At 43.9% G+C, this 27158-nt stretch overlaps 1 long non-coding RNA gene across 1 annotated transcript in view; it reads right to left on the reverse strand.

Moving 5' to 3' along the window:
* LOC145723696 (uncharacterized) overlaps positions 1–26298 on the reverse strand; it is a 30734-nt gene extending 4436 nt beyond the window's left edge. The window contains exons 1-3 of the long non-coding RNA XR_014148952.1: positions 26177–26298; positions 10202–10284; positions 9162–9268 (exon numbers count right to left, since the gene is read on the reverse strand). This is a non-coding gene — a long non-coding RNA (uncharacterized LOC145723696). The remainder of the gene's footprint in view (positions 1–9161; positions 9269–10201; positions 10285–26176) is intronic.
* Positions 26299–27158: the final 860 nt, after the last annotated feature.

A 27158-nucleotide genomic window follows, 5' to 3' on the forward strand; every position in this document is an offset into this window, starting at 1 on the left:
CATTGCAAAATCTAAGGCACTGCGTTTTCTTTCTCCACATTTTACAAGTTGTCTGTTTTTGAATCTGCTAAAATAATCCCAGAGACGTACACTGCCTTCTGAAGGTGGGGAATGAGTCTTCCATTTTGTGAGCCCACAGTTGTCCTCTTACTGCTCACTGTGGAAAGGAGTCATTTTCTCTTCTTTGTGGCATAAGATTCTTATGTGCATAACTAAGTTTGTGCGGCTAGCCAAAAAATCAATGGGCGCTAAGACCCTGTATTATAAAAGGGCGGGACTCTATTGATTGCAATATTAAATTTTCTCTTTTTGCATAATCACATTTAAGGGGATGGGTTACAAAGAACCCCGTGGCCAATGTATTTTTGAAGAATTTTCTTTCTATTTCTTGTTTTACCTCCTCTTGATATGTGATGCAATAAATGACTTCATTTTACAAAAATAGGGAAACTCAGAGTTCGCGCTATTTCAGAATGATAAAGTATGTAGGATGAACACATGGAAAAAGGTAAGGGGAGCACAATTTTTTCGAGCACGTATTTCTTGTGTGTAGTCCTTGTTTGGTTCTATTTGGAAGGAACTGGAAGGCACAGTGAGCACCAGACACACTAGTGTGTGGATGACTCCTAATGTCGGTGTGGAAAACAGAATATTCTCTGAAATCGTTCAATCTCCTATTTCTAGCTAAACGTCTGAGTAACCGGGCAGCCTCATTTATCATAAACAAAGACTTGGCTGCTTAAACAGGGCAATCTTTAAGTAGCATTGGACTAAATCTCTCACAAAACAGAAAGGAATGAAACTATGAGAATTATTTTCTCAATCATATTAGTCAATGCTTGGAAGGAAAGCGAATAGCTGACTTTTCTAGCCCGTGTGAGTGCAAGGATAAGATGGTAGATTCCTTTCCCATTATTAATTATTTACTTTTTAAAAGGGTAACCCTCTGCCTTTTAATTATGTGGGATGTGGGACGTCGGGGCACAAGAGCCATCTGTCCCTCTGAACTGCAAGGAGATGGCAAGAATGCTCCACACCCCAGTATGGTTTGGTCTCAGGGCCAAATGCGGCCCCAGCCTGGATGGGAGTTTCTCCCCCTGCCCTCGTCTGCCCCGACAAGCCAGGCGTGAAAGTTCTGACACCAAAAGCTCTCAGGACTTGAAGCATCGGGTTCTGAAACCTGTGGAGTCCTTTGCAAATGCCTGCATGAACCCGAGGCTCTGCAAGGTGAAAGTCATGGCGGCACAGAGTTGTGTGTGTTAATGTGTGTACAGAGTAACTCTGTTTGTTTGTAGGTCCTTAGTAGAAGGGTGTCTAATGTTGACTTTTTGAGGCTAAAATTGTTTGAATTTTCTATCCCGACTCTAAGCCACCTTACAGAGGGCTCTTTTTTCCTTGCTGTTTGTACATTCATTACCTTTTAAAATGTCTTGAAGTAGTAAACAATCCAACAGTTCTCCCTCCGTCCACCCCATTGTCAAGAAGAATGGGGGCCAGACCGCCAAGGGCGCGTCGGAGACTGTGGCTTGCAAGCTTGCCCTGGTAATAAATATTTGGAGCTTTGGGGCAATTATTCCCACACATTGTGCAGCCCTCCCAATCCTTCGTTAAAGCCAAATCAGATACTAGAAGGAAAACACAGAGCACAAGATGTGTTTGTAAGAGTGTATTTCTAGTAATTAACACAAGGCTCTGGTTTTTGGGTTGATAAATTGTTGCAAAGAAAGAAATAAGTATAAGAAATAGAACCCCTCTGCATTTGTATGAATGTGCCTGTGCACTGTATTTTCTGTAACTTGAACAAAACTCCTAAAAGTCACACTGCATTTTGCTTTCGTTTGAGCCACAGTGACGCATTTGCAATTTTCTTCTCAGGGGAAAAGGAAAATCACTTTATTCCAGCCACGTCATTCCCAGTCTTTGTGCATGAAGGTATGAACACACATCTCTATTTCTTTTGCTTAGGATGGGGGTGGCGAAAGCACAGGGACAGGGGGATCTTTCCATCTGGCTCCTTGACATTCTTGGTGGGAGAATTTCCTTTTGTTCCTGCAGGCCAGCAAGTTAGAGAAGGCTTGTAATGACTACATTGTCAGGTTAAATTAAACGCAGTGCCCTCGTGGTGGCCTGTCAGCTTAAGGAGCACCCTCTCTCTCAGGGCTCCTGCGGAGACTCCCACAAGCCCCTTATTGTCTCAGTTAAAAGGCCAAGCAAGTCAGCCTATTCCCATTCCTCTTCCTATTCTGGAACAAGGTCCCAGTGCACGTCAACCTTGGTTTTGTGTGTGAGAGTGTGTGTCTCTCAGGGTGGGGCTGCGGAGGTTCAGTTTGAAACCAGACTGTCCTGACTCTCTCCATGCAGAAGTACGTCTGGCAAAGCAATGGTTACTCTGGAGGATGGAGGGAGGCACGCCCCACTAATAAATGGAGAAGGGTCCTCTTGCCCTGGGATGAGGCCAATTAGAGCACACGCGCGTGGTGTGGGAGTCAGTCTGAGTGGCATCCAAGAGCAGTCTCCCCAGGAAGAAGGGAAACCCAAGGCCATCACCAGGCCCTCTTTTCTTCATAATAATGAAGAGGCTAAGTTGCATTTTCCAGAGGTGGTGCAGCTCCATTTTAACCAGAGGCTGCATATAGGCCACCCTTATCAGGCCTCAGCTTAACTTTACAGTATTCCGAGCAAGATCCAAAGGACTCATGTGGACAAGGACTTTGGGGTTCAGGGTTTGGCATCGAAAGAGCTACGTTCAGATCCCCATCTTCAAGCACCTATGAGCAAGGACTTGGGTAAGTCTCTTGAGCTCTGTGAATCTCCTCCTGCGAACTTACAAGGGATCAGTGAACTCATGAGTGGGAAAGCCAAGATAGGAAAACGTATAAAAATGGGATATTTAGGAAAGAAGACAGGATATCAAATATGTTATCTGCAATTGGAAAGAGTTCAAAGGAAAATGCTCGGTCAAGAGAAGGAACAAGGTAAAAAGGATACAAGTCATTTTCCCCCAAAGTTTTATTGAGTCTTATTAGGGAGTCTGTAAGTGACAAGTGTCACCCTGTGACCTGACATAAGTTCTGGTGCTTACTGCAGTTTATAAATAGGTGAGTCCCTAAAACTTAGGGTCATAGGGACCACCTTCCACCCATTCCTCGTAAATAATATTAGGAATTAGTGTCACTCTTGCAGGTTGGGCTCTTTGGGAAGCAGACATCCAGTGGAAGTCAGGGGTGCAAAACAGCTATTGGGGGATAACCATGAATAAGGAAAGGGGAGGCAGCAAGATTGGGAGCCATCCAACCACAGCAGGACCTGGCAAAGTCTATGCTTGTTTGAAGAACGGCACAGTGAGCAGAAGTTGCCAGGCCTTTGTACCACTGGGCCACCCTTAAAGGGCTCAGAAGCTGTCTTTAGCTGGACAGAGGGCCCTCACTCGAAGGGGAAGTTGAGCCCCGCATCTCAGTACCTGGTGCACTGACTGACCGCCCCAGCCCCTTCATTGCCCCATGAGATGCCCAGAGTCTCTGGAAAAGAACTTGTGCTGAGAACTTGGTCCATTAGGATGTTTTCACTGTTCTGTGTACAAAGATGTGCACAATAGAACATTTTTAAAGAATTGGATCAGATAAACTGATGAACTCTTGAAAAACTGTCATGATTCCTTTTTACCACGTGAGAAGTATGTAATACATTATACAGTTTTTCCTTTCATGGTGGCTGCCAGGAGTCAGGGAACTACAGGGAATTTTAGCCTAGTTTGTTGTTTTTCAAATGTTTATGCTTTTAATATTGTAGGTGTGTATCTAATGATTGCTGAAGCCAGAACTGTTTCCAAGTTTAGCCTAGTTATTGATAAAGAGTGTCCATGGCATCTTTATTCTGCATATTTTTGAACTTGTGTTTAACTATTTTATTCCTTATATTTTACATTTAGCATCCATAAGTGTTCTTTTGGAAGTATGGAGATACAAAACATTGATATTTAGATACGGTTATAGATATCTATCATTTTGGGGAATCATCTAGTTTTGGGGTTTTTTTTTAATTGTGATATGATTATTTTATTTCATTTTATTTTATTAATTCCAGTGTAGTTAACATACAGTGTTATATTAGTTTCAAGTGTGCAATATAGTAATTCCACAGTTCTATACATTACTCAGTCCTCATCAAGTTATGTGCACTCTTAATCCCCTTCACCTATTTCCTCCATCCCGCCATCCTCCTCTTCTCTGGTAACCAGCAGCTTGTTCTCTATAGTTAAGAGTCCGTTTTTTTGGTTTCTCCCTCTCTCTCTCTCTCTCTTTTTTTCTTTGTTCACTGTTTTGTTTCTTAAATTCCACATAGGAGTGAAATCATATAGTATTTGTCTTTGACTAACTTACTTTGCTTAACATAATACTCTCTAGTTCTGTCCATGTCATTGCAAATGGAAAGATTTCATTCTTTTTATTGCTGAGTCATATTCCACTGTATATATATACCACATCTTCTTTATCCATTCATCAGTCAATGGACACTTGGACTGCTTCCATATCTTGGCTATTGTAAATGATGCTGCTGTATAAACTTTGGGGTGCATATATCCTTTTGAATTGGTGTTTTCCTATTCTTGGAGTAAAGACTCAGTAATGTGATTACTAGATCATATGGTAGATCTATTTCTAATTTTTTGAGGAACCTCCATACTGTTTTCCACAATGGCTGCCTCAGTTTGCATTCTCACCAACAGTGCACAAGGGTTCCTTTACCTCCACATCCTCACCAACACCTGTTGTTACTTGTATTTTTTATTTTAGTCATACTGACCTAAATGGGAGACCTGAAACCATAAAAATCCTGGAAGAGAGGACAGGCAGTCATTTCTCTGACATCGGCCATAGCAACATCTTTCTAGATATGTCTCCTGAGGCAAGAGAAACAAAAGTAAAAATAAACTATTGGGACTCTGTTAAAATAAAATCTTCTGCACAGTAATTCTTTTTTTATTTGAATATATTTTCTGGTCCAGTCAGTTCTGCCTTTTGTGTTGCTTTTCCCATCTTACCCAACCCCTTCCAGCAGTCACGCAGTGATGTCCGCATCCTCACCATACACCATACACCAACCACTGCACTAAATTTAGCTCAATCTTGGATGTACCAACACCCAAAGAAACACAACCCCTTCTCGGCATATTCTGTCTGTGGTGTGTCTCGGTAACTTCTGTCGCAGCGCATGGGCTCTGCGGCTGAGATGTGGCTTCTTCTTCCCGCCCCGCTGCTTATGAGCTGGCCCTTAGGGATGTGGTGGAAATGCTCTGAGCCTCCATTTCTCTTCTGTGACATGAGCCTGTGAACACCCCCTCTCAGAATGCTTCAGAGAGTGAAATAAGACAGCATATGGAGAGCACTCTGTGCCCAGGAGACCCTGGAGGCCTCACTTCCCATTCTCGGAATCTCCATAGTAATTATGGGCACATTACAACAGAAAGCGCTTAACCAAAGTCTTACAGAGTGTTCCTAAAGAGACCAGGCTCACAGATACGGGCCCTTTCCCATATCTGGGCTCCTTGAACAATAGGCAGTTCTTTCTGTCACTGTTCTTATATGTCGCTTGGTAGCTGGCAGTACTAGGAAGAGCTTCATACGTTATTGATCATAATGATGCTCAAATCCCATACAGGCTGTAATTTCCTCAAAACCTGTGGCTGAGCAGGAGGGGTGGAAGCTGCTCATAGCCCTCATGAGTCTACCCCAGATAGATGTTGTAAGGAAACAAGAATAACAGTTACCAATGTTCCTTCTCATCTTCTTAAAAGCAAAGTTAAAATCAGTCCAGTTATGCTATGGAGGACCTTTCTTTCCTAAATAACTCAGCAGAGTGCTGTAGGGGAACATCATGAGACATCTAGAGCTAGAAGTCTGCAAAGCATCCTTGTCCTTCTTTATTAACAAAAGTGATGGAAGACAGTAAACCAGTCCCCTATGCACCAGAGAAACAGTCACCCACATCTAGGACTAGCCTGGCTGAGTAGTACATACCCAACTAGGAGACTCGATTCTGTAGAAGAAATAACCTCATATTTCAGCGCATAGATACACATACCTCAAGGCACTTTACTGGGGCATTTCATGACAATATGCAAATGGTACAAAAAAGAATTCTCCCTCTCCCTGATACTCACCTATCCCTTCAACCCTACCTGCATCCTCCTGGCCCAGCCCAAATATCCCATAGGATGACCTATGTGTCTGTTCCAATGACAGATCCTGGGGTACCTTGGAATATTCCAAGTGGTGCACTCTCCCCAGGGAGCAGCAGCAGATCCACAGGTGTGGGAAGAAAATATTTAAATTTATATACATGAGGATGTTTATTTCATCATTTTTTTAAATCAAATTTGTATATGCCTTATACTATTCGTGATATAATAATACACAACAGGTAAACAAATATATTTGCATGTGTTAGGGTATGTGCCCTTCTTATAACCTATGGGGATTTGGCCAAAAAATGTTTGAGACAACCACCATACCAAAGACCTCCTCCAGATGCAAATTCTCATCACTCACTTATGCCCAAACTCAGTGATTCTCAGATTTGGACTTTGAAAAGAGGCAAATAGTGCCGCTGCTTTGCAAAGTGCAAGGCTAGTCTTAAATCACCAGCTTGATATAATCAAAGCTGACTTTCGCTCCACTCTGTGTGCATTTGGGTTTCTCCCCATCTCTGCTTTCCCTGCACAAATAACACCAGTTTGGATGAGGCATGGATATTGGTTTTGATACCGAGGAGGAGCACATTTCACTCTTCATCGATTACCTGCTACCTACTCTATGAGCTGCAGTTATCACACAGGCTAACGTCAGGTAGTGTCTCTGGAACACAGGCCAAATCACCCTAAGTCTTTATCTCAGACCTCAGGGAAATCCAAAGCCTTCCTGATATTTCTGTACATTCCTGAAGGACTTCTGTTCCCAAGGGCGACTCTGTCCCCAGGCTCCAGCTCTGATTCTTCATGCGTGTTTCCAAATTTCATCCCAATACTGTGACACATCCCCTTTGTCCGTGTCCATTTTTTAAAAACCCACTACATGAAGCACTTCATAATGCCTTAGACTTCAGTGACTATTTGGACACCAAACTGGGGGGTGTCATACTGTGCCCCAAAACTAAGAAGGTGAAAGTATTTTTTTACTGTTCCTCTCCTAGTATCACTGATTCTCATGGTCCTGTCCCCCCATGTGGCAGCCAGCTTTCTGCCATCTTAGTTCATTTTTTCTTCTCTTGTATATTGTCCCAGAAATCCACATTCTCTCCATTCTATTGAATAAGGAAATTCAGTGGTTTCCAGCTCTGAACCTGCACACACCATCCAATTCAGTAGAGCAGAACCAGTAGAATTTCCCAAGGATCCAATGGATTTAATAGAAGGTAGAAGGTGGGAGAAATGACCATTTTTCTAATAACATGAGTATATAGCATAGATAACCACACGATTTGACTCGAAAGCTCTTCTTGCCCTGAAATATACCCCATCCTACACCACCCTCAGGCAGAGTTAGGTAATATGCAAATTCAGCATGTGTTTAAGTGCCAGTGATGGAAGAGTATCAACATTTGAGAAAATAATTTGATATCTGACAGTGTTTAAAAGCACCCATGGATGCTTTCCTAGACCTGGAGGTTGGAATTGCACACCTTTGTGCTATCATGCAAGGGGCTCTTTGGATTACCAAATACCCACTCCCACACTCCCAGGGCCAAAGGAAGCCTGATGGAACCCATGGTCACAGAATGCCCACAAGCAGGTGGACAAGGATGAAGTACAGTGGCCCATCTCTGCTCAAGTGTGTCCTGTCCACGCTCCCCTCTACTCCTCATGTACAGAGGACTTCGTCACCTGCCCCTTCCTCTTTACCACTGAAGCCAGCTTGTCCTTCTATACCCTCCTTCACTTTGCCATCCACCCTTGACACAGCTTAGGGTGATTTGTTCTGCAAATGTACAAAACTGATGACTGTCCCTGCCCCCCCTTGACACCTTCTGCAGCAATCAAATGAGAATCCACAAGGGATGCATAGCAATGTTTCCACGTGAGATTGAAGCCACTGACTCTAAGATGGTTTTCCTCTAAGTAGAAGATCTATGGGAGATTTTGTTTTATTTTATTTTTGTCTGCACTTTCTACAAGGAAAATTTTCTACGAGAACATCACTTTTCTTGATCAGAAAGAAAATGAAACCGTAAGTTACACTAGAAGCAAGACTCCATTGAGAGGTCACATGGCAGGCTTTCCAAGGTCAGGGGCCAGAGGCCTGCTGACATGTCAATGAGCCTGTGCAAGACTTTTAAAACTTGAATTAATTGTTGCATTTAGCAATCAAGATAGTTTGCCCATGAAGCTTACATGTCTGTTTCTCTTGAAAACTCCTGTGAGGTCTGTCACCACAGCCCAGGTACCCTGCATGGGGGCATTTCAGTTACTTAACAAAGGCTGTGGGGGTGGGGGTCCATTTGATCATCTACTTCCTCAGGGCAGAGGACCATACCACCCCTTTATAAGACACCCCAGGTGGGAAGCGAGGGGAGAAGCTCACAGTGGACCTGCCACGTGCAAGTGTTTTCCAGTGGGCAGGAGGTGGTTTGCAGGGAGTTGCTGGCCTGTCTAGCGAGAGGTGAACGGACAGGAAGAGAGCTTTACCACATCTCTTAGAAGAGAAAGGAACAATCTTAGAAGAAGATAGTAGGAAGGGGGGAAATCGGTGGGGGAGACAAACCATGAGAGACTGTGGACTCTGAGAAACAAATGGAGGGTTCTAGAGGGGACGGGGGTGGGGGGATGGGTTAGCCTGGTGATGGGTATTAAGGAGGGCACGTTCTGCATGGAGCACTGGGTGTTATACGCAAACAATGAATCATTGAACACTACATCAAAAATTAATTAATTAATTAATTAATTAATTAATTAATTAAAAAAAGAGAGAAAGGAACGGGGTGGGGGGGCGGTGACCAGATTAAATAAGAATCCAACGTCTCAGTACTTATCAAAAGCAAACCAGGCCTCCAGGCCCTTTTCGGGTCTGTGAATCTCCAGTCCAAATCCAGGACCTTTCCTCAGGATTAAATGAAATTTCAACCAACTAAATAAACACAGGCACACAAAATCACTGGGAGTTGCTCACCTGGCATCAATCAACACTGCCCAATGTGTGTCTCGTCTTGACAGTTTACTGGAGGGAGGGAGCCCTGAGCACTCCGGAACAAAGGCGAAGAGAGAAAGAAAGGAAAACTGCAAGAGAAAAGGAAATCTTTATGTTGCAAGCTCAGGAAGGAAATTAAATGAAGGGGTGCAATTATCAATAGGAAGATAAAACCAAAATCAGGCAAGAGGTGGCCTTTTTTTGTGGTGGCCTTTACAACGGGCAGAAAGCAGGAGCCCTCACTGAATGATCTGGGGCTGGATGTTCTGGAGGAAAGGACAAAGGAGGCAAAGGCCCTGGGGTGGATCACCACTTGGCACATTCAAAAGGCAGGTTGGAGTCCAGGGGGCTGACCTGCCTATGGAATTCTACCCCATGAAAATCTAGTGAGCAGGAGCATCCAGTGGTCAGGAATGCCAACCCTTCATCTGAAGCCAGAGTACTGCTTTGCTCTAGAAGAGACAGCTGATTTTGAAGCCAAGTTCCTGCTGCTCCTAAAATCCCATCACTTTTTCCAGGAATCTGACATAGATCTATAAACCCCAAGGCAGAGACAAATACACTGATGGGAGGTGCTGAAGAAATCCTGGGCTAAGGTCTTTCCTAAAATCGGTTACAGAGATTTCCCCAGGGACTTGGGAGAGCTGCAGCAGGAAACCCGCGTTCAGGACGACTGCCGGCTGGCACTCAGCTCTCCAAGCAGGGATCCAAGCTAGCATGGCTGTTGCTAGCTCAGCTAGCCATCTGAGTTCCTTAAACCCACCGTCTCTGGGCTGCTTTCTCTGCAAGGAATGGTCTGTGGCCTTGTCCTCTGAGTCCCTTCTAGAGATGCCCATCTGTCCTGGACCAGCCAGTGGTCATTCCTGCGTGTGCTTGTGTGACATCTTCCAACACCATCAACCTGAGAGGCTCAGGTGCTCAGAGCTCAGGCCCACCCATAGGGCAGGTCTGAGTCCCCGGAAATTAGTGCCTCGGAAATCGTCTCAAGGATGGCTAATGGCTGCGGGCAGATAAGCACCCACCTCCATCTCCCCAGGTGGGATGACTCTGAAGCATGTTCCCCACGCTCTCCCAGAGGCTTTCAGCAAGATGGTGCCGTCCAAACCTGATGAAGACAAACACTGTTGGCTGCTTTCCCTTCCTTTCACTGTCTCATTTCCCCACCCTCGCCACCCCCATCATCCTTCCCAGGATCACCTCCCAAATAAAAACACTGTGTCCTCATTTCATTGTTTCAGAGTCTGCTTTTGGGGAAACCAAACCCCAGGCACCTCTGAAAGTGCTATCCAACATTCATTCTTTAGAACTCAACTTAGAAGTTACCTCTTCCTGAATCTTTCCTTGATCTCCTCACCCCCACCGCTTCCTCATAACACAGGAGTTTGGGTCAGGAGTCTTTTCCCAGCCTCTCTTAACACATAGAAGATGCTCAAGGTTGCTCATTAACAAATTAAAATGATGCATCTCTAGATAACAGGCAAATGCAAGGAGGGAGACCTGAGACTCCCTACGTTCCCCCAGAGCCCCCTGTGGAAGCATCTTTCCAGCTCCGATCTGCCCTGGGCTCAACGTCTGATCAGGACGGTCCCTCCTTTGGTGGACATATTGATTAGTGTCCTCTGGGGACAGTTCTATTGACCATTTGGCTCTTCTCAGAAAAGTACAGCAAAAAACAACCTTTCAGATTTAGGCCAGCCTCCATTGCTCAATATTACCTGTTTTTCCTGTAAATATCTGTTGGGGAGGGGATGTTAATTACCAACAGGGATCATTTCCCAAACAACAGTGGACAGGTGAACCCCAGCATACAATGGACAGTGAACTCTAACCTTTAAGAGTCAAGACTCTTAAATAATTCACCATTTGGCCCTGTCCACCAGGGAGTTTTTCCTTTCCCTCAGGGACTTCCACTGGCCTCCTCAAGCTTAAAGTATCCAAGCAAAGCAGCACTAAGTCACATCTCTATAGTTCAAAGAACAAAAGTCCTTAAAATAGGTCTTCATTTGTCTGAACTTGAAGTTATTTCACCTGCAAATAAGTCAGATTAATTTCTTGGCCTGAACCCAAAGTAAATGGGCTTGTGTTCATTGCATTTTAAGGTAAATGTGTCTCTTGCAAATCTGTACTAGTTCAGCGGTAGCAAAGAGCTGATAAGCCCTTCAGGGGTTCATTAGTCATTTTTAGCAGGCCTCTCCACCAGGAGGTCCACCTACTGAGCAGTGCAAGCATGTTCCCCAGGAACTAAAACCAGATAAACAGACACGAATTCCCTGAAAACAAACCAGAACAAGAAAAAATACTCTGCAATGAAAAATCAAAGTATAGCTTCTGGGGTCCTTGAAAAAAGAAAGATGTCCTGATAAGCCATATTGATCAAGACCATAGGAAAAAGCACTGTAAGAGCTCTACTAAATGTCGAAGGGGGTTCAGGCACTGGAGGTGGGAAAAGAACTGGAAAACTCATTTGCCAAGCCTCTACACGAGGCTTCTCACACAGATGAAAACATGAGATCAAGCCAATGGGAGCCTGAGTGTGCTGAGGTTTGCTTGTTTTCTAGGACATGTGGATGCGTGAAATGAGACACCAGTGTTCTGAGGAAGGATGGATGGGCCACTCATGAATTTCTTTTCTTTTCAGCTTCATGATGCTGCTTCAGACAATCTCAGTAGTGTGGCCGATAATTGAGCTCACAGCCCTAGTGAGTACACAGGTCTACACACAGTCACAAAGGTTGGGAAACAATAGTCCAAAGACAAGAGGGAGAGGGAACATAAAGGAAGGGAGTGGAAAGACAGTGCCAGTCCCCATTGTGTGAAGCAGTGTCCAGGCAAACCTGGAGACTGTTGTAAATGAGAGTCCGGGGCAGGTGCTCAGAGGACAGCTGTCTCACACACAAAGAAAGCTCATATTAAAACCACTGTGTTTACTGTACAATTACATGTACCTTTAATGTCTTCTGACCATTATTCACATGCTCCATTTTTACCCAGTGAACATTTTATTTGACATAACAAGGGGTTGATTCTTCATTCTGTCCCGACCGAGCATCAGTAACCTCTTTCAGAATTAGGGAAGCCAGTGCAGTCTCTGGTCGACTCTGAAAGACTTTGCCCTGACATTTTATAAACTGTTGTATAAATGAGGTGAGAAGGCTGGCAAGGTTTGGGTTCTTTCACATCTGATTCCACATCACATTTTAGTCAATAAAGCACTTAACAGAATTCACTTTTGGTGAGGCAGAAGGAGAGAGAGACTGAGCCAAGCGGCAGTAGACAGGGTCTTCATGTTACATGGTGCCAATCCAACTAACTCCCACCCCTTAAAATTAATCACAGTGGAATAAGCCCCCCTCCTTTATTTAATCAGGACAAGTCAAAATAGGACAAGTGTTTAGGAAGTTACATTGCAACTAGCTTCTCAGAAACTACCTTTTATTGGGCTTTGCTGTGGCATCAAGAAAGCATAAATATCCCCAGTTATCTGAAAAGGCTATTAAAATACCTCTTCCTTTCCCAACAACCATTTGTATAAAGATAGCTTTTTTTATATACTTCAACCCAAGTAACATAACACAACAGATGAAATGCAGTAGCAGATATGAGAATCCAGTTGTCTTTATCAACCCAGACATTAAGGAGATCCACAAAAATGTAAAAAAAAATACCACTTTTCTCTCTGTTTTTGTTTATGAATATATAGTTATTTTTATTAAAATTATATTAGCCATGTTAACATTCAATGGCTTTACTATTGTTCTTTCAAGGTGCACTAATGAATATTTTTATTTTTCTCTTTCAATTCTAATATGGTGAATATTGACATCAATAGATGTAGCCCACATAAATTAAGACTCTTTGGGGTCTTCAGTAATATTTAAGAATATGATGAGTCTCTAGGACCAAAAAGTTTGCGAAGTTCTATCTAAGTTCTCATCAACTTAGTTTTATAGTGAAAGGTGGAACCTTTGGTCTACCTAGATCTATTCATCAATTTCAATTACAAGAAAGTCAAGATGTTGAAGGAATCTTTCAGGAATTCTGGAAGGGTTTCCACACCTGTGTGTCAATCAAGCTCCAAGCTTAATCCCTTGACCAAAAGCTCTTCCACTGACTCCACCAAGTCTGTATCACAGGGCAACGACTTAGTCTTACTAACTCTTCTCCTAAGAGCCCCTTGCTCTTTCAAGGAAGGGACTTCTAAGATTAAGTGATTGCATCAGGGAGGGGCAGACACATGTCAAGTCCCAAGGACATGCTTCTTTTGGGGTCCATCTCCTCACACAGCATTTCTCGATCACCACATACAGCTTGGAGCTTCCGAAGAGAGCAGACACAAAGCAAGTGAAAGTCCCCAGTCCTGCTCTGCAGGAAATAATGAAGAAACAAAACCATGCCAGGAGATACGTCTTAGACACTTCTGCATCTCTTCAGATTCCTTGAGGTGAATGAGTTGGAGATGAAAGATGTGCTGGCAAGATGCCACATGCACCCCACTGTTGGGCCCTGCAGGTAGGAGCACCCCTCCTGCTTACTCCTATATATCATTTTCTTAAAATAATGTGGGTCAGGCTCAAAGGCTCTTGAGAGATCCCCAACTGTGGAAGAGAACCTCAAACTTAGAAATTCCAGAGCAGTTAATAATCACAATCCAAAAACGCAGTGCTGTCGATGGTGGGCTTTGGTGTTGGTCAACTGTTAAACAAACTTCTCAAACTTGAAAATGCCAAGAAGCTGCTTCCCTTAGGCAGTCTTGCTTCAGAACACTCACCAGGAAAATAGCTAACACAGACTATGCAGAGTACAAGAGGACACCCACCTTCTCTTATAATTCCTGAAGAATACCCTGTTGTCTCTTTGGCATCAGATGATAAAAAAATATGTTTAGAGCATTTTGTTACTTTTATTTTCAACCCAAAGCCTATGTACCACTATCTATGTGATGTTTTATTATTGCAGGTTTATAAAGCATTTAAATTATATGTAAAATGATGCACATGATTTGTTGATTAAAAAAATAGCAGGTTTTTTTTAAAGCTATTTCCATTCTTCACGAGAAGCAGGAGACTATGTGTCCAGTTTCATATCCTGGGGTTAACATAATGCCTCACTCATCATAATTTAGTTTTTTGTAATTTATTCATGCATTTATTTATTTGTTCAACAAAATTCCAAGTATATTCTAAGTAGTGGGGTTGAAGAATTTCAAACAAATATTTCAAAATGCAAATCATGGGAAATATGACCCCCAAAAAGTCACAATCACCTAATAAATATGAAATAATGCAAAAAATAAACAAATTTTAAAAATAAAATAATGCTATGTGAGATAACTAGCTGTTTGGGGCCTTTTTTAGTGCATCCACCCCTCACAGATTTTTTTAAAAAGATATTCAGTAATTTGCCCAAAGTCACACTTAATTTTTTCAAGAATCAGGAAAACATTGGGAGATTTCTCCTTCACTGCTGGTCCCCAAATAGATATTTTAAAAATATTAGCTTCTTTCCCTTTTCTCTGAATTCTGATCCCAGTTACTTTCTACCAAATTTCCTTTTTTTTCTCTGTCCTTGGTCATCACCTTGAATTGAATGTGATGAAATAGACCCACTGACTCGGTCACGGAGGAAAAAGATCATGAACACTTCTGGCTCTGAGTGAGCGCAGTTGATGGATGAATCTTAGCTCTTGGGGACTGTGCTTCAAGGGATACACCTGCCTAAGGTGGTTAAGGAGAGATCTATTTCTATAGAGAGAACAACCATAAATCAGAAAGAGATAAAAGCATTTAAAAACAACAAAGCAGGCAACATTTTTTTAGTAATTGAGCCTAGTTTCAGAAAACAAGAAATGTCTGTGTCAGTCCTTGTCTTTCAAACATTATTCTCTGTTTGGTTAAGCTATACAAACACCAGGACTCTGATGTAAGGAAGACTTTTCTTTTTGTATGCTGTACATAAATGTCTCTAATCTTTTGAGTTAGGAATTTATTGGTTGAGTCTTCATGGGTAAATTCAGCAAAGCTCTGAAATGGTTTTTCCTCCGAAAAGAAACAGCAGGGAGGAGGCAGAGAAGGGTCAGTGGGGCTCAAACCAGAAAACCAATCCCCAACCCCCACCCCACAAAGGAAAGTGTTTTCCTGGCACAAGAGAATAGATGAAAGTCCGGCTGACCTTTTGCCAGCTTGACTCTGGGGTGTAGGTCAGGTGGGGGCAAAGGGGCTGCCACTGAGCTTAGCTGTTGCAAATGAAGGTGCTTGGGATTTCAACAGCAGCTACAAACCAAACAAACCCACACCATAGTTTGACACTCACAGTTGTGCTCTGGCAGCTTGCTCTGGTTCTTCCTTCTTTTTGCCCTTTCTACATGCCTTGGTCAAGGCCACATCACAGCCTGGCAGCTCCCCCAAGGGCAGCCCATGAGCTGAGATTCAGCCAACTCTCCTCTCCTTCGTGCGCTGTTGAGAGCAAGTGAGAAGTGCTTCGTGAGTTGGATGGGAGACAAGGAGAGTGTGTCAGAAGAAGCAAAGCCTGCTGCTTCTGGTTTCACTTCTGTTCCCTCTCCTACTATCCCTGCTCCCAGCCTCTGTCCCCAGTTCTGCATTTCCAGCTCCGTGAAAAGATTTTGCACAGAATAATGTCTGCAGAAGGCAGCTGGATCTGTGACAGTTTTGCTTGATTGTTTTAACAAGAAGGGTGATATTTTAATGCTTGAAATATATGAAAGAGGTCTTAATCTCAACCCCCAGGAGTCTTGGAATTTGCATTTTTTTTTCTGGGAATTTACAAAGGGTAATGCTACAAGATGTGGACCAAAGGACTCTTGGAAATTGGGTATATTCATTTGCTAGGGCTGCTGTGACAAGTGACACAAACTGGGTGGTTTAAACAATATAAATTTAATGTCTCACTATTTGGAGGCTAGAAGTCTAAATCAAGGTGCGGGCAGGGTTGGTTCCCTCTGAGGGCCATGGGGCAAGGATTTGCTCCATGTCTCCCTCCTAGCTTCTGGTGGTTTGCTGGCAACCTTTGTCCTTTCTTGTAGAGACATCACTGCAATCCCTGCCTTCATGTTCACATGTGTTGTCACAGACTGAATAACTGAATAAGTGGAGGAATGAATGAACGAGTGAGTGCATTCACAGGCTCGTTCAGAACACCGGAGTCTAATTTACCTAGACTGAACAACTTGAACCCTGGAGTTAGAAAACTTGGGTTCGAACTCTCCACTGAGGCCAACTGAGGCTCAGTCCCCTCAGGACCCTCCAGAGTGCTACATAGGGACAGGAGTGGGGTGTTCGCCCCCTGGTGCTCCCCTCCGTTGGCCAAGAGCTGTTCCACACCTGTGTTAACTGTCACCTCTCCCTCTTCCAGGCTCTGCATTCAGGAGTGACTGGACACTTCTCCAAAGCTGAGCCAGAGACAAGGACTTGGTGCCTATAGTTATTGGAGAGGTGATCCCAGGAAGCTGGAGTGCAGGGGTGAGTGAGACAGAAAAGGAGGAAAAGCAGGACAGAGTGCCCCACTGAGTAGTTACTGCACTCCCACAGCCCTGGTTCAAAATTGGACATCTCTGGGGGATGGCTGTGACCGCCTCCCCCATTCCTCCACACTCCCTTCCTGCCCCTGCAGCCCCTCTCCTTACCCGTGCCTGAACAGCCCCTCTGCTCAGATTCTCAGACAGCCCAGTGCCATACTTCCCCCAGGACGACCCCCAACTCTGGCCTATCAGCTGGAGCCCTTCCCCATGTGGGGCCAGCTCTTCTCACTGACTCCCCAGCTCCCCTGGCATCCCGTGGGTGCCTTCCAGGTTTGAGGCCTCCAGCAAAAAGGTCCTGCACAGCCTTTCCCCACCACCTCTGTCACTGAGAAATCCTACCTATTTGGCAGGCTCCTCCTCTCCCATGAAGCCTTCTAAGACTGCCTCCCACCCCCAAAAAACACACAAAAACACACACACCACACACATACTGCATATACACACCTCCCATCCCCCCACACAATATAATATACACCAAACACACACACATCACACACACCACCACAACCTATGCATACATATACCATAGTACGCACACACACGCATGTGCACACACACACACACACGCATGCCACCAACCCCCGCCCCATGTGTTCTTGTGCCGTTTTAGTTACAGCTCCATTACTGGTCACCACACTTGACTTCCTGTTAGGGTTATTTATATCCCGTCCCAGCTTTTTTTTATTTGGTCCATAGAAGCAGATTCTATGTCAGGTTAATTTTTATTCCCCAAAACAAATCAGCATCACAGGCACAGCGGCCTCGGTGAATATTGGGTGAATTAAACTGAATATGATAAAATTGGAGCTAATTTAACAAGTGGAGGACATAGAACAAGTAAATGCACAGCGGTGGGGACTCCACAGGCCCTGGAGGGAAGGTGAGCTGGGCATTTTCTTAAGTCTACAATGGCAAGGACTCGTCACCTTTCCCACTGAATACTCACCGTGAGGCACATCCTGACCTCGGAACCATGACGGCAGGAAACGAACCTCTGCACGTGGGGCCGGTGACTCAAAGGTCCCCTCTGTTGGCAGCAATGAAGGACCCAGAGGGGATGTTCAACCAAACGGAAGGGAGGCTGGGGCTACTGAGGGCTGGTCAAACCAGGTCGGGACTTGGATTTCTATCAGAAGATCGTGCGGAGCTGCTTCAGGACTTGGAGCTGAGGTGCAATGTGACTGAGGCTGCACTTTAATAACTGATCATTAGGTATATTTATGTGGAAAAATCTTCACATTTTGCAAATAAGCCAGGTATGCGTTGTCTGCCTCATCGAGAATTCCACACACAGCTTGATGCGCTCACAAATTCACAATTCAGAATTAATTGGTTTTTAGGCCATGCATTTAGGTCAGATCACCCAGACACTCCATTTCATGTGGTGAAAAGAAATTAAGTCAATTTTCCCCCTGCCAGACCCTCAGCTCTCATCTTGCAGGCCTGGCGAGCCATCCCTCTGCATGCACGGGAGGAGACAACCTTTAAAGGCATTCTCATTATTTCTCAGGGAGATGTCATTAAGTACTGTAAACATGTCCTGAATGAGTCCATGTCACAAAGACTGCAAAGTGTTTATAGAATAAAAACCTATAAGCACCAAAATGAGATAAAACGGGGAGGGGAGAGAGTAAGCGGGAAAGAGAGGTTTTTGTGTGTTTTTTTTTTTTTTAAAGGAAAAGGAAATGTCTTCTTGACCAACACATTAAGCTAAAGGTACAGACTATAAGGTGTATTTGCCCTGGGGAGCTTTGACCAGCTGAAAGCAAGGTTGGAATCTAAGGGGTCCAAGGGCCCACCCTTCCTTTTCTCAAGCTCCTGGCAGACATCCCTAATTGATCACACCCATTTTCTCTGAACTCATACCTGGCAGACATTGCTAAACGATCACACCCATCTTGCCCTCCAAATTCACACCTGGCCTCAGAATCCTTGGCAAGAAAACCATCCAGTCAAGCAGTCGGAGTTGACTTTAAACTTCCTGATGCTTCTGTTTGCAAGAGGTTCAGGGTGTCCCTATTTCAAGTCTATGACACTCCATTAGAACAAGGAGAATGATTGGCCACGATGTTATGAGGGCACCATCTTTTTGAACATCATAAAATAACACTTATGTGTTATTTTACTCTGCATTGTTGTTTACAATCAAGTTAAGTAGACAAGAGCCTCACAGTCTGCATTGATTTTAATTCCCCAGAGCTGATACTGTGTGTGCACAGGCCCCAGGTGATGTCTAGACTAGACGGTGCATGGAATTAAGGAGGATCTGTGTGTTCATTTCCAAGGAGGAATGGCAGCATCAAGACTCTCTTTGGGGCTCCACCTTCAGCTACCAGAAACCCTTTGCCCCCTCCCCTCATGCACACAGTAGAAATGCCTCGGAGTTTATGCCCCCTCACCGGGGGCAGGCCAGCGACCGACAGTGTTAAAATAGCCACCTTGCCTTGGGGCAGGAAAATTCTGAGGCACACATTATGCACCAGATTCCCCATGGGCTCGGGCTAAAGCTACCTTTTGCATAATTTTGAGATCACACACCTGCGTGACTTCCTCCTTTCTGCCCTACTTCTTCCACCTGCTCACCATCCCCGGGAATACTTGTTTAATACATTATCACTTGCACATGAACTGTCCTCTGGGACACAGCAAACCCTCCCCGTGTTTTGTCACTCTAAGGTAGGCCAGACCTGCTCCTGGGACCCCGCTTGACATCTTCCCACAGCGTGTGCCTGCCAGGGCTCCGTACTAGAGAACAGGGCGCAAGTTTCCTGCGGTGATGAGAACACCCATCATCTGCCCCACATGCCAGGAGCTATGCAGGGACTGCATGCCAGGCAGCCCTGGAAAAAAATGTCACCACATGGGGTGACACAAAACCATTAAAGATCACCCAAAATCTTCCCAGAAGAAAGCATGAGAAGAAACTACAGGGGAACACCAATCTCTGATAGGGATTTTTTGGGGAAAAAATTTCAGGTGTATAAAAATATTTACTGAAGAAACTAAGAAATTACAAGGAAAAACAACAAAATAAAAATCATATCAACACCAGGAATGACTGCTATTAACATTTTGGTATACATTTTTAGACTTCTATGTACACATATGCAAATTTAACTTAAAAATTAGAGTAGACTTTTTTATAATCTGTTTTCATTTAATCATCAACGCTAACCACAGAGTTAGCATTTGTGAGGCTATTAAGTAATTTACAAAGTAGTTTTAATCATTTCATTTATTGTATTTCACAGGTACAATCACTTGTTCTGTTCTTAAATAAACAGGGAGAACTTTTGCAGTAAGAGGGTTGTTAGTCTCTGTAAAGCAATGAATTTAGGGGACTACTCTCTACTCAAATAGGGTCAATATTACTCAAAACAGTCTTGAGGAGGGGCGCCTGGGTGGCTCAGTCTGTTAAGCATCTGACTTTTGGTTTCAGGCTCGGGTCATGATGTCAGAGTCATGAGATAGAGCCCCATGTTGAGCTCCACATCCAGCGGGGAGTCTGCTTGAGATTCTCTCTCCCTTTCCCTCTGCCCCCTCCCCACCCCAGGCCCTGCTTGTGCACTCTCTCTCTCTCAAATAAATAAATAAGTCTTTAAAAAAAATCGTTGTTTGTAAAATTTACCCTAGAACCTATGATACTTCTTTTCACCAAAATGACAGGACTCTTCATATGTTTAAATATTTAAAATCAATCAGAGCCAATTGTTTGGTAAAGCAGAGAAGAAATGGTTAAAAGTTTCTATAGTTAAAATTGAAATGTGGCAAGAAGACTACTGATTTGGATGCTCTGAAGCCTGTGCAGGGAGGACATCCGTGTCTCATGGAAGGACCACGCATAGGGCCAGTGATCATTCCACACGCAGAAGCATTAAAAGGATATCATCTACTCGGATTTCTATCTCTATTTTGTTGCATTCATTTTTTCTAAGTAGTGGTCTCAATAATTCCAGAATATATTCACAGGATATGATTTCGATTTTTGTTTCCTTTCTATTCTGGGTCTCGGCTCCAACTCTGGCCCGTGTCTGGAATATCCCATTCCCGGTCAAGACTTCTCAGACCCCTCCAGTCTGAATCTACCCAGTCTGGACAGAATGTAGAGCTCATGCTGCACTGACCCCTATCAGAGTGCCAGACCACGAGAAAACCCTACCCGCTCCATCTTTGTTAGCCCCACTGTGCCCAGCACAGGCTCCTTCTCAGAGTTGAAACTTGAAATTCCGAACGGGAAAGTCCTGCCCCCACATCACACAGGAGAGAAACTGAAGCTTATACAGCCGGTCCCTCTCCCCGTACCAGTGATCTGCTGCTAGAGCATGGCACCTCAAGACGTGGCGCATGGCATTCACCCCAGACTCTTTTCAAAACTGCAGTACCTATGCATTCACCATGTGTACCAAGGCCAGCAGTGTTTGGTCTTCCTTGGAGTTCACTGCATGTTGTTTTCCATCTGCAGTATAGCCCTCGACATCAGAACTGAAATCCTTTACCTGGAGTCCATCATCTGCAAATTCCTGAAATTGAATCCATTTTTTTTTTTCCCTTGCAAGAAATACATGTCACTTTCAGCAGATTCTGAAAGGGGGTCTGTGTTCATTTTCTTTTCTTTTCTTTTTTTTTTTTAAGATTTTATTTATTTACTTGACAGAGAGAGACACAGCGAGAGAGGGAACACAAGCAGGGGGAGCGGGAGAGGGAGAAGCAGGCTGCCCACGGAGCAGGGAGCCCGATGCGGGGCTCGATCCCAGGACCCTGGGACCATGACCTGAGCCGAAGGCAGATGCTTAACGACTGAGCCACCCAGGCGCCCCTGTGTTCATTTTCTATGGCTACTGCAACCAGTGACCACACCGTGGCTTAAAACACAGATTTCTTTTCTGACATTTCTGCTAAGTTAGAGGTCCAACATTGGTTTCACGGGACTAACATCGAGATATGGGCAGAGTTGCTGTCCCTCTGGAGGCTCCAGGGGACCACTGCCTGAGGAGAATCTGTTTCTTTACCCCTTCCAGCTTTGAGAGGCAGCCTCTTTGCCCATCTTCAAAGCCAGCAAGGCAGGAGTGGGGTTTTGAGTCCTTCCCCTGTTCCTGTCCTCTATAGTCACATCTTCTGAACTCCCCATTTCTGCCTTCCTCTTCCACTTTAAAGGACTCTTGTGATTATATTGAGCGCCCCCAAACCCTAGAGAAAACAGACCAAAAGACACATCATGAAATGTGATGGGTACTCATACATCAATACTTGACTGATACTTCATTCATTAGTATCTATTGAGCATTTACTCTACACCCATCAGTGTGCTTAGATGGTAAGACACAGTTAGAAACAAAAGAGGTATAGGGTGACAACTATCCTGATTTATCCACGACAAAGGTTTCTGGGGACACAGGATCTTCGGTGCTAAAACTGAGAGAGTCCCAGGCAAACTGAAATCATGGCACACTCTAGGTGCAGTCTCTGCCCTGAAGAGTTTATAACCCAGTGCAGGACGGGAACAAAATGCCATTGAGCATACTTCCCCAGTGACCATATGTGCTTTAAAGGGGAAAGGGAAGGGTGAGATAGAAATGAACAAAACCGGTGGCAAGGCTTCCTGTGCGAGGACCCCTTTTGGATGACATTGATTGTACCCAAACCCATGCCAGAAGCAGGCTAAGTGCTATACACGTGATCTTTAAAGCTCACAAAAGCCCCATGCGGTGAGGATGGTTATTGCCTACAGCTTGCAGAGGAAATAAACCAAGAGAAATAACTGGTCCAAACATCACAAAACTGTTTTAGGTCAGGTTCCCCAGAAACAGACCCTGACACAAGGAATCACGAGCAAGCAGTTTATTAAGGAAATGCTCCCAGGAGAAATGAGTAGCTAGCAAGATTTAGGGAAAATTCCAGAGAGGGTGCTTTCTCTTGATCTGGTAAGGGGACTCCAAGGTGTAAGTTACCCCTCAGTTTCTCCCAAAAGGAAGTGGGGTTCATTCTCCCACACCCTGAGGTGGCTGGCTATGGACCATTCTGGGAGCATGTAAAACTACCAGGCATTTCTGGCTTTCTCTGCCATATGGGCAAAGCAGCTTCTGCTCAGGAACTGGCCACCAAACAAGAGTCACATACTTGGGGCTGTTGAAAACAGAAGCACACCAAGGCTGGGAGAGAGGACACAGAAACAGAAAAGGTAGCCAAGGTGTTCTGCGTGGAGTATCAGCAGTATCCACATCTCTTCAGCTAGTAAGTGGTAAAGCAGAATGTGAAGTTCCAGAGCAAGGTTGCTAAGCTTCTCTTCCAATCCATCTACTTTCACATTCTTATGAATTTTCTTAAAACCTAAGATCTATGGGGGTTTTTTTTTCAGATTTTTTTCTTTTGCAGGAATACTTCTATTCACCAGGATTGTTGCCAAAAATATTAAAACTCCAAGTGTGCTGCCATTCAAAATCAGCTGTCGGCGTAGCAGCGTGACCCATAGGTAATTTACTACAGTTTCCTTCTGACACTTGACTTGCTAATAACAGATAATTAATTAGCATATCACTGATAAGATTATGAAGATTAAATACAACTCTGGATCTCAGTGCTTTTTCACATTGCTCTCAGGCATCAGAACCCATGTTAGAATTTTCTTATACACACAGGCTGTAGCTACACCAGTGCCTTTGTGTAAATGGGAGCCTAGGAGGCAGTATTGTGTCTTTTCGGAATTGTTATAGGAGTGGTAACTCCTAATTTCAAACATCAGAAGGCCTTCTTATTCACTGCAAATGTGATGTTATAGTGTGACCTTGGCTCTTTACTATCTCGGAGAACAGATCCTTTATGGGCTCCAGATGGGAAGTGTAAAGTTAATAACCCCTTGTAGACTAACACCCATATGTTTTCCAGGCACTGCAGAGATGTACTTTGTTCATAGTATCATTTATTTAAATGAAATTAACATATAAATGATGATAGATTGTTGTTTCCAAAATTTGTGCTAGACATAGCAAAAAAAAAGAAGTATTTAATATAGGCATCAAAAGTCTGAAAGAAGAAATAGGTCATCCAAATGATGATTAAAGATCATCAACCTCTTGTAATTTTCTGTGTGTGTGTGTGTGCACGTGCTTGTGAGCGCACTATAAGTATGTTTGGAACAAGTCATTTTCATGCCCAAAAATAAACAAACACAAAAATCACGGTTCAAACCTGTCAAACATTTATGTGTTTGCTTCACTTAGGACTAGGTTTGACCACAAGTAACAGAGATCCACAATGGTGACTGAAACAAGAAAGAAATTCATTTTTCTCAGATGTAAAATCCAAATCTGCTCCATAAATTCCTTACAGCTCACTAATCAGCTATCTCTAACTTCATGATCCACGATGGCAAACCATATTCCCTTTTCAAGCAGGAAGCTGGGTCAGTTGTGTTTGAAGGAAGGATCCACAAAGTGGCTCCCACACTTCTGCTTGTGTCTTATTGGCCTGACCTGGTCACATGGCCATGCCTAACCCCATGCGAGGCTGGGAATGTAGTCTTTTATATGAGTAGCCAAGAACCCTCCTAAGAACTGGGAGTATATTACTGTGGACAAGGGGTGAATGGATCTCAGGGAGTAAAAACAGTCTCTGTCATAAGCATTTATGGTAATTTCTAAAGATGTGAGTATGGCTAATTTCAATAAGGACTATTTCTGTTTCCTCTTTGTTTATGCCCAGAAGGAATTGCTTTTATCCCTCAGCTTGCTTATTCCAGAGTTAGAATTAAATCTAAGGCCAACTCTTTTTTTTTTTTTTTTTTTTGACAGAGAGAGACACAGCGAGAGAGGGAACACTAGCAGAGGGAGAGGCAGAGGGAGAAGCAGTCTTCCGGCTGAGCAGGGAGCCCGATGTGGGGCTCAATCCCAGGACCCCGGGATCATGACCTGAGCCGAAGGCAAACACTTAATGACTGAGCCACGCAGGCCCCCCTAAATCTGAGGCCAACTCTTTTTTTTTTTTTAAGATTTTATTTATTTGAGAGAGAGAGACAAAGAGAGCAGAGGCAGGGGCAGAGGGAGAGGGAGAAGCAGACTCCCCGCTGAGCAGGGAGCCCGACGTGGGGCTCGATCCCAGGACCCTGAGATCATGACCTGAGCCGAAGGCAGACGCTTAACCGACTGAGCCACCCAGGCACCCCTGAGGCCAAATCTTAATTGACATGTTGAATGAAGTCTTTTTGGAACATGTGAAATCAATCTGTGGCAACACCAGGTCCCTTTGGCAGAACCCAGTTCTATAATGGATCATTTTATTGCTTCAGGGTCAGAGAGCCTCCTCACCCAAGGCTATGTCTTTTCTTCCAGGAGTCCCCCATGCAGTGACTTTCCATGAGGGGCAGATGCCCATTTGGTGATTATAAACTTTAGGGAGAATGTGCTGTATGGAGGAGAATGGGCATCTGGCTACCTGAGCTCCACCTTGGCTCTGCCATATCCAGTCAGTGTGATGCTGGCTGAGTCAATGTCCTCCTTGCTAACATCAAGGTAACAACCCCTGATTCAAAGGTTGTTGAATTAAATAAACTAATATGGGCAAACTGCTAGCTTTTCAACCCCCCTCTGCCTACTTCATGTATGCCCCAGGCTAAGGTAGAATTTACTCCCAAATAAATGGTCAAGGACATGGCTTTGGCTTTCTTATTGAACTTTGCAAAGTTCAGGGAATTCTCAAATATTCTCAGGAATATTCAAAACAGCCTCATTACACTGAGGGTTCTGATTTTTCTTGTGGTGGCCAACTTTTTTCTTTAGTTAATAGCCAACTAACTATGTTTAGTTTTTGACCTAGGGTGGCTACTCCAATTGCTTCCAAGTATTGGATCATTTTCCCATCTTTTCCTCCAGGCCCAGAAATTCTACTCCACTCAGAATAAAACAGAGGTTTAATGTACTTATTCTCAGAACATCAGTTGAATCACTGATGTAAAATATGGAAAACCTGAGGATAGCAGGTTAGAGTAGTGGTTGTCAAAGTAGGGTTTGTGGACCAGGAACATCAGCGTCAGCTGGAAACTTGTCAGAAATGTAAATTCTTGGGCGCCTGGGTGGCTCAGTTGGTTAAGCGACTGCCTTCGGCTCAGGTAATGATCCCGGAGTCCTGGGATCGAGTCCCACATCGGGCTCCCTGCTCAGCGGGGGGGTCTGCTTCTCCCTCTGACCCTCTTCCCTCTCGTGCTCTCTCTCATTCTCTCTCTCAAATAAATAAATAAAATCTTAAAAAAAAAATGTAAATTCTTCGGCCCCAGTACAAACGTACTGAATCATAAACTCTGAGAACAGAATTCAACAATCTGCTTTAACAAGCTCTCAACAGGAGTCCTGTAAAATTTGAGAATCACTGCTCAAGAGGAACCCAAAGGATAGGAGAGCCTTCCTTGAGAATCTTGGTCCTAGTCTTAAATCCCCCCACCTATCCCATATGCAGTCAGCATTTGGAGGCTTACCTTAACACAAGCGGGTTTTCCAGTGTTGGTCCTGTGCCTTTGGGAAAAAAAACAAAAACACAAAAAAACAACTAAACATTTGTGAAAATTTTAGAGGGCATAAATACTAGACTTGGCCAATCTTTCCCTACCTGTTCTCCAGTAAAAAAAAAAAAAAATGGTTGATAAACTTTTAAGCCACATGACCTAGAAAAGGCTCCAGCTGCTGACGGTGGATCTGACCACTCCACAGGCAATAAAGGGCTGGCTAACCTGCCTTTATTTGCTTTCTGCTCAAGACAAACATTTATCACTGGGTGTATTGATTAACACCATATCACTTCCTTCCTTACACTTTCACAAAGGGAGCAGGCTCCCCTTGGGAACTCAAACCTTTGTGGAGCTCAAGAGACCCCACGTGCTCCTGTGGCTATGAAGCACTGTGGGCTACAAGAAAGTGTGGGACCGACGTGGGGCTCGATCCCAGGACCCTGGGGGAGCCAATCAGCGAGCAAAATGGTTGCTGCAGAGTGAGATGCGGAATCCACCGTATGATACAAAAAGGTTGTAGGAAGTAACACTGTCCAAGTGCAGAATCCCTACTGAAAATGTCTACATTACTCATGGCCTGGAAAATAGGCTGCAAATAAACCTTCCATTTTTTGAAGTTCTGCTTTGTTTTTGTATTTTTGTTTTTGTTTTTCTATTTTTGCCAACGATGGAAAGGAGAACTAGAGAGAAACCAACAATATTGGCTTGACTTGCAATTTACAAAGAACATATTAATGAGTAGGTATGGTCTGAGTGTGTTTTAATATTTGAGGCTGCCTCAGTTCCTATCTAGAAGTCTGTGCAGTATAAATTATAAATAGATGGATAAGTATGTATTGATTCACCACCAACTCTTCTCTGATCTTCTGATTTTCTGTTGATATCCAATTCCTGTAGCTAATAATGTGGTTTTTGAGCCTATTTAACTGGTGAATTAAATCATCTCTATTTT

Source organism: Leptonychotes weddellii, chromosome 10 (assembly GCF_054177405.1).
Source record: "Leptonychotes weddellii isolate Sample4059 chromosome 10, ASM5417740v2, whole genome shotgun sequence".
Lineage (NCBI taxonomy): Eukaryota > Metazoa > Chordata > Mammalia > Carnivora > Phocidae > Leptonychotes > Leptonychotes weddellii.